The sequence below is a fragment of the Varroa destructor genome, unplaced genomic scaffold, assembly GCF_002443255.2.
Source record: "Varroa destructor unplaced genomic scaffold, Vdes_3.0 BEIS01000003.1, whole genome shotgun sequence".
Taxonomy (NCBI): domain Eukaryota; kingdom Metazoa; phylum Arthropoda; class Arachnida; order Mesostigmata; family Varroidae; genus Varroa; species Varroa destructor.
In genome coordinates this window covers 50916611-50922610 of record NW_019211456.1, presented here as the reverse complement: position 1 = coordinate 50922610, position 6000 = coordinate 50916611, and the positions used below count along the sequence as shown (strand labels likewise).

The 6000-nt window shown below is 42.9% G+C and overlaps 1 protein-coding gene across 4 annotated transcripts in view; it reads left to right on the top strand.

Annotated features, from left to right (window-relative positions):
* Positions 1-4239: 4239 nt before the first annotated feature.
* LOC111248386 (epithelial splicing regulatory protein 1-like) overlaps positions 4240-6000 on the top strand; it is a 62499-nt gene continuing 60738 nt past the window's right edge. The window contains exon 1 of one of the 4 annotated variants that reach the window (XR_015325226.1): positions 4240-4544. The gene's annotated coding sequence lies outside the window, so the exon portion shown is untranslated. The remainder of the gene's footprint in view (positions 4545-6000) is intronic. The other 3 variants (XR_015325233.1, XM_086985635.1, XR_015325232.1) reach the window with 3 other exon arrangements.

The following is a 6000-nucleotide window of genomic DNA, read 5'->3' as shown; positions in this document are numbered from 1 at the left end:
CTGACATTTATCGCCGCAAAGTTGGCCTTCAAACCGTTTGTAACGGTTGTATGCAGCCTAGCTGCATCTGGAATCTGCTATTTCCATAGCCAACTAGAGCGTCTGCACACAATGGTACTTTTCGTAAGATTTCAAGTCGTATGATTTTTCTGGGGCGGGTTTCTCAAGAGCAGAAAAAAAGAAAAGGATGCCGCATAGCTCGACTCGCTGTCCAATAGTTTGAAAAACCCAGTCGTCAATTGTGGCTCTGTTCTTTTGAAATGTAGCTGCTATCTAACCGAGCTCGTTCATGGTGACCTAAACTTTTATGGGGGTTGCTAATACTGCATCTTTAGGTGTAGAGTCAAATGCTGTTTTAGAATCTACAAATGCAGCATACACAAATCTATACCAAACCTCCGTCGATTGGCCAGGAAAGTCTTACATGTCCTGACCATTGAGCTCTTCTTTCAAAATCCACGTTGCTTTTGAGAACTTACTTAAATTTTCCAAGAACTTATTTAATCTTTGTGCCAGGAGCTAGGAGAGAAGCTTATAGCACACGTTCTTATTCCCGATGTCATGGAGCGACGCGGGCTGCGTTGGGTTTTTGCTTCTGGGAGGAACGAATAAAGCTATGTCCCTCCATTAGGGTGGTGATGTTTGCGAGCGGAGAGATTTATTGAACAACACTGCGGGATAGTGCTCCAGAACAAATGCGCGCTTTAGGTGTTCGTTTTGAGTATTCGCCAGCCGATAATTCCTGTTGCAGGATTAGGCCTCTTTTTTGTTATTGTTTTGTTCTACGCTGTGCTAAATGGAGTGCCCGCTGAGGGATGGCGTAGCCTGCAGAGAGCATTTCTAGCGAAGTGATCAGTCAATGGAGGTTCGCTACTAGAAGCGACCGATCTATTTTCGCAAAGAAGCCATTTGTTTGGCGGATTCCCTTCATCCGCAACCCGCATCGGTTTCCGCCAGGCTTTTTTTAAGCTAAGTGGCAGGTATCATAAAACTATGGCCTTCATCTCCCCGGACGAGTGGGGCGTATCACACGCTGAATAATGTCAGTTAAGCAGTGGGCATAAATCTTGGTATCGATTACGTCTAAGACTGGAATTATTTAGCAGCTTTTCGGTATCTAGTCATCGGAAAAAGGATTTTTGTTTTGCAAGCAAATGGGGATCTACTAGTACGTTTATCTTCATCCCGATCGGCACCTGCCTCCTGTAGATGTTAGAAAACGGTTCTGCTCGAAAAAGGTGCTTCTTTATTTGCCAACATCTGTGGCAAAGATATTTACGTTGAGTTCCTTGCGCAGCCGCGTGTCGTTAGTACCAAATTAGGATTGCCAATCAAGCAGTGTCGTCCATTTAGTGTGTCCCGAAATGCTGTCGTACCTCTTAAGATAGGACGGTCTATGTGAGTATTGAAGTCCTTGGCCATCCATGGTAGTTTGAAGACATGGCCTGAATTCGACTGATGAATTGGTTAGTCAATGTCGAAGTCGCTCTACTACTCCGGAAACGTATGTAAGTTGTTACCTTCTTTATACAAGATCTGGACCAAGCGATTACGTTACCCTTGGCCTCCCTTTTGACAGGGCACTACACGAAGTAATAAGCTGCTAACTCAAAGACTCAACCGGGATAACTCAAAGACGTAGCTATCCCGGTTAGTGCTACAATGTCAATGGCGTCCCAGACGTTTGGTGCAGTTAGCACCAACGTATTGGAGCCTTCGCAGTTTTATTTGATGATTCTTAAGTGTCTCCTACAGCTCTGCCTCTCCTGCTTGTTTCATAAACGAGCGTGGAACGAATTGCGCGATCGAGCGCATTGTGATTAGCACTCTGAGACGTATGGACGGTTTAATGAGCCCCCCGTGACGCCCTGATCAAGGTGGCTCTTTCATTTAAAATTGCCCCGTCCCTTCTGTTGATACACTGTAGGCGCCGGGAAGACTAACGAAGTTTGTTGTTCATCCCCATCGGCACGAAGCCACCAGTGTCCTCTGTTGACAGCTTGCCTCCTAGCGAACTTTCATTATCATAATTTCTTAAAGGCTTAATTTTTCTGACATTGTTGGGAGCAATCTTGTTCTCCATAGCTGGATTGTATAGTCGTGATAACTTGTTGCTGTGTGCTAGAAGATAGTAACGGTACCGCGAATACCGCGTTCTCCTTGACTGCCTTATTTGCGAAAATGTCTCTGGCGGCCTTGCAGTCCACTCGGAGACAAGTGTGGACTCTGGACGGGTTAACCCTAACTTTGAAGCAAAAATCTACACTGCTGACTCAAACCTGGCCTTGTAAATCTCCATTCATTCTTGATATCCATCTTGAAAACATATTGCCACCGGGTCAGCTGTTTTACCAGGATATCTACCTGGTTCAGTGAGAACATTGCCGATAAAAAAACGACAAGCACCTCATAGAACACTCAGCCGTTTTTCCAATCGGCCGCTGCTGATACATACGACACAATTGTATGCTGGCAAACCGTTTCGTTGGATTCACTTCGTCGACAACATTGCAGATTGTTTTGTTACACCTTTCTAAGTGCACATTGTGCACATATAAGCCGAGAGCCTATGATTTGTGGGGTCAGTCTTAGGGGGGGCCGTTTCCAACTACCAGGTATGTGCAGGAAGCTAAATGTTGCATCCAGGCAAATCACCGATACCGTTGTTCTATTGTAAGCTGGCAGATTTCCCCATTCATTTGCCGGTTGGCTCTTGTCCGAGACAGCTAGCTTTGACAATGGCTGTTGTTTACACCCTAATGAGCTGCTAACAATATTCACATGTTTAGGAATAGTGCGCGTACGTTCTCTCACGGCCAGTTCGAATAGTTCAAGTCCTTATCGCTTTAACTAGAGTGAAGTTGAATATCGTTGATTCTTGCGGGCGCACTGGGTCGGCATAAGTCGCTGATGTGCCCCAATTTGATGCCAAATGGTTCCTAAGAGCATTGCAAGAGTATGAAACCATGGCGCACACGACTCATCGTTTCAAACGTAGCTGTGATGCCTTTTTTTAGTACGTCTCCGATTTTCCACTGTACGTGTGCCTTTTCGAAAAATTTGCTTACGTTTGATTGCCATGACACTCTCAACGTGAAGACCTTAAATTCCATCGGGTCTCAATTTCTAAAAGCCATGTAATTCAAAAGTAACTCAACTCGCCCTAGGTGGCGCTTCAGACATATTACATAAGATAGTTTAAATGAGTAACTTATTCAATGCTAAAAGACACGTGCATGTACAAATAACTGCGTTTTAAGCTAGGATAGATGTTACGTTAAAGCTTTAAATATTTGAACAGTATTTAGTTGAGACTGAGACTGCCAGATTATTAGAGCAAGAAACTTTGTCTACTTAACGTTAGGGCTATAGCTAACGCATGTAGCTATGTTATAGCTATCTATGTAAGACTAAAAGTAACAACAAGGAATGGATTGAAGTTCCATGAAGTAAAAAAAAAATAGGGAACGATAGTTTTACGCTAATAGTTTTGTCTACTATTTTTTTTTTACTGTTATTATGGTTTGTAACTGGTACACGGCGTTGATGTCGCTAACCGCCCTTCAGAACGATCTGTCAGTAACGAAGCCGCACTTGCAATCAGTGCTCTTGTCAATAACGTAATCTGCAATAGGATGTTTAACAAATGCACAATATTTCTCTTATCAAAGAGATCTTTATATAAAGATACATCTTAGATCTATAAAATCACTAATGGGAAGCTTAAAGAGTACAATTTTGAGTCGCTTCTAGGATCCGAGCCTGAACATCTGCAATTAGAAAATTTATTGACGACAAAATCTAGAGCTTCACAATACATTTATGCTACTGAAAGTTTATGTAGAGCAGAAAATTTGCAAAAAAAAAAAGCAGAAAAACCGAACAATATTTAGGTTCATGAAAGGTAGCTGTTATTTCGTCTGGCTAGGAGTCGGCCTCACATTACGGACCGAGTTCGTAAATCGCGACCTCTTAGTTATAGACAAACAAGGTCGCTAGCAGATAGCAGGTCCTTTACAAGGTTTAATTTCAATAATATTACGAACATTCATATATGTTATCTTGTGCTCATTATTAAACGTTTCAATGATGATAGGACCAGTGATGACGCTGGTGTTGATCATAATCGTTCCGATGGCCATGTGCGGCCGTTCATTGAGTGCACGTCTACCCTTTCCTTTCGGGAACGAGCTTATCTTTATAGCCTGTATGGATACACTGAACCGTTAACGTCGTAGGTGAGTCAAGAGAAGTTTGCAGTTGCTCGAGCTCTACTTATCCAGTTGACCAACTAACTGTTGGAGCGTCAGGGCAGAGTACTGAAATATTCTTTCGCATCGACTGCAAAACGGGAACCCAGAGCTCAACTACTGCAGTAACCGAGCCTTTTGTTGGAACTGCTGTTTTTGCCAACATTGTGCGTCTGGGCCACAAGAGACCAGGAAAAATCTCTTTGTCCTAACGATGATGTTCTAATGTGAGTGCAAACTGATGCAGGTCAGGTCTAGCAAACAGATTCCATGAAACAGTTGCCTTCAAAGACGGTGAGTTCAGGCTGTGTTCTTCATGGTGATGACGACGACAGCAGCTAGAATAGTGTTCATAGTAACTAATTTTCGCGTTATCAAACACCTCCTTTTGGTAACTTCCCCTCGCTGCCTCCTTGCGCACAAAACAAGAATGGACACCATAGCTTATCCGACATAAATACTTTATAACTATAAACTTTATAACTATAGTTGTTAAAACAAGTCCGAATACCTATTTAATTTTAATATCGATTCCTCGTTAAACTGTCTCGCCATAACAGACGCCGTGGAAGAAGCGCGATAATCTCACCTACTTCTTTCTAGCTAATCGACTGTACCTCGCATTGGCCTTCCAATAATCACCACTCGGTTAAGGATGAACATAGTAAATCGAGCGGTTTACCATAACAACTTAGTGACAGCTTACAAAACCATGTGAAACGGTCCGGTTTTTTTTCTCATGTGTAGGCTGCAATTTAACAGCGTAATTGTTATTGGTGTTAGTAGTTGTTAAAAACTGGTCGCTTTGATATCATTACACACACACACTCAGACACACACACACAGACACACATACACAGACACACATACACGCACACGCACGCACGCACACACACACACACACACTGCACACACCCAAACACACACACACACACACCAACACACACACACACACACACACACACACACACACACACACACACACACACACACACACACACACACACACGCACCCACACACACACACACACACACACACACGCACGCACGCGCCCGCACGCACACACACTCACTCACACAAAGACACATAAACACATGCAAGACACAAAGTCAACAGCGTTCAGTTAACCTTCAAATTACGTCGTGTTGTTTGCTAAACGAGACGTTAGGATCGTTCGTTCGTTATTTGTATTGGGTTGGCAAAGCGTGCGTATAGTATCGAATAAATTCATTTAAAATTGTCACGTTACAAATATTAGATGAATACTTTTGAACTACGTGTCGCTAGCAGACGAAATTTAGCCGCTAGACATTTCGAATGAGTTCAGAAGAACATCTTTGTGTCTTGAAAATCAACGCTCAGTCGATAGGTTTTCGTTTAATTGAAGCCCTAGCGTTACGGAGAACCGACGAACACCGATGAAAACCTAAGCAAAAGCATAGTACGTAGATGATGCATATATTTTAAGGATACCGATTGGAGTTTTGAAGACCAGCGGTATCGAGACTCGAAAGACGATAATGTGTTACCGCAATAAACAAGGCTTTCATAAGAGTCTGAAGTCTAAGGGCTCTATAAACCAAATCTAACATCTCACATATAACATGCTATAAAATTATAGTTTAGATACTGCAAGAGTGGAAACTGAGCGAAAAGTAAGCTGATGTCGTCCCAGTTGGAAGTGCCTCCATGCCCAATTTGCGGAACTTTAATTAACAAACAGCCCATCTGGACCATACAGTCGCCAGT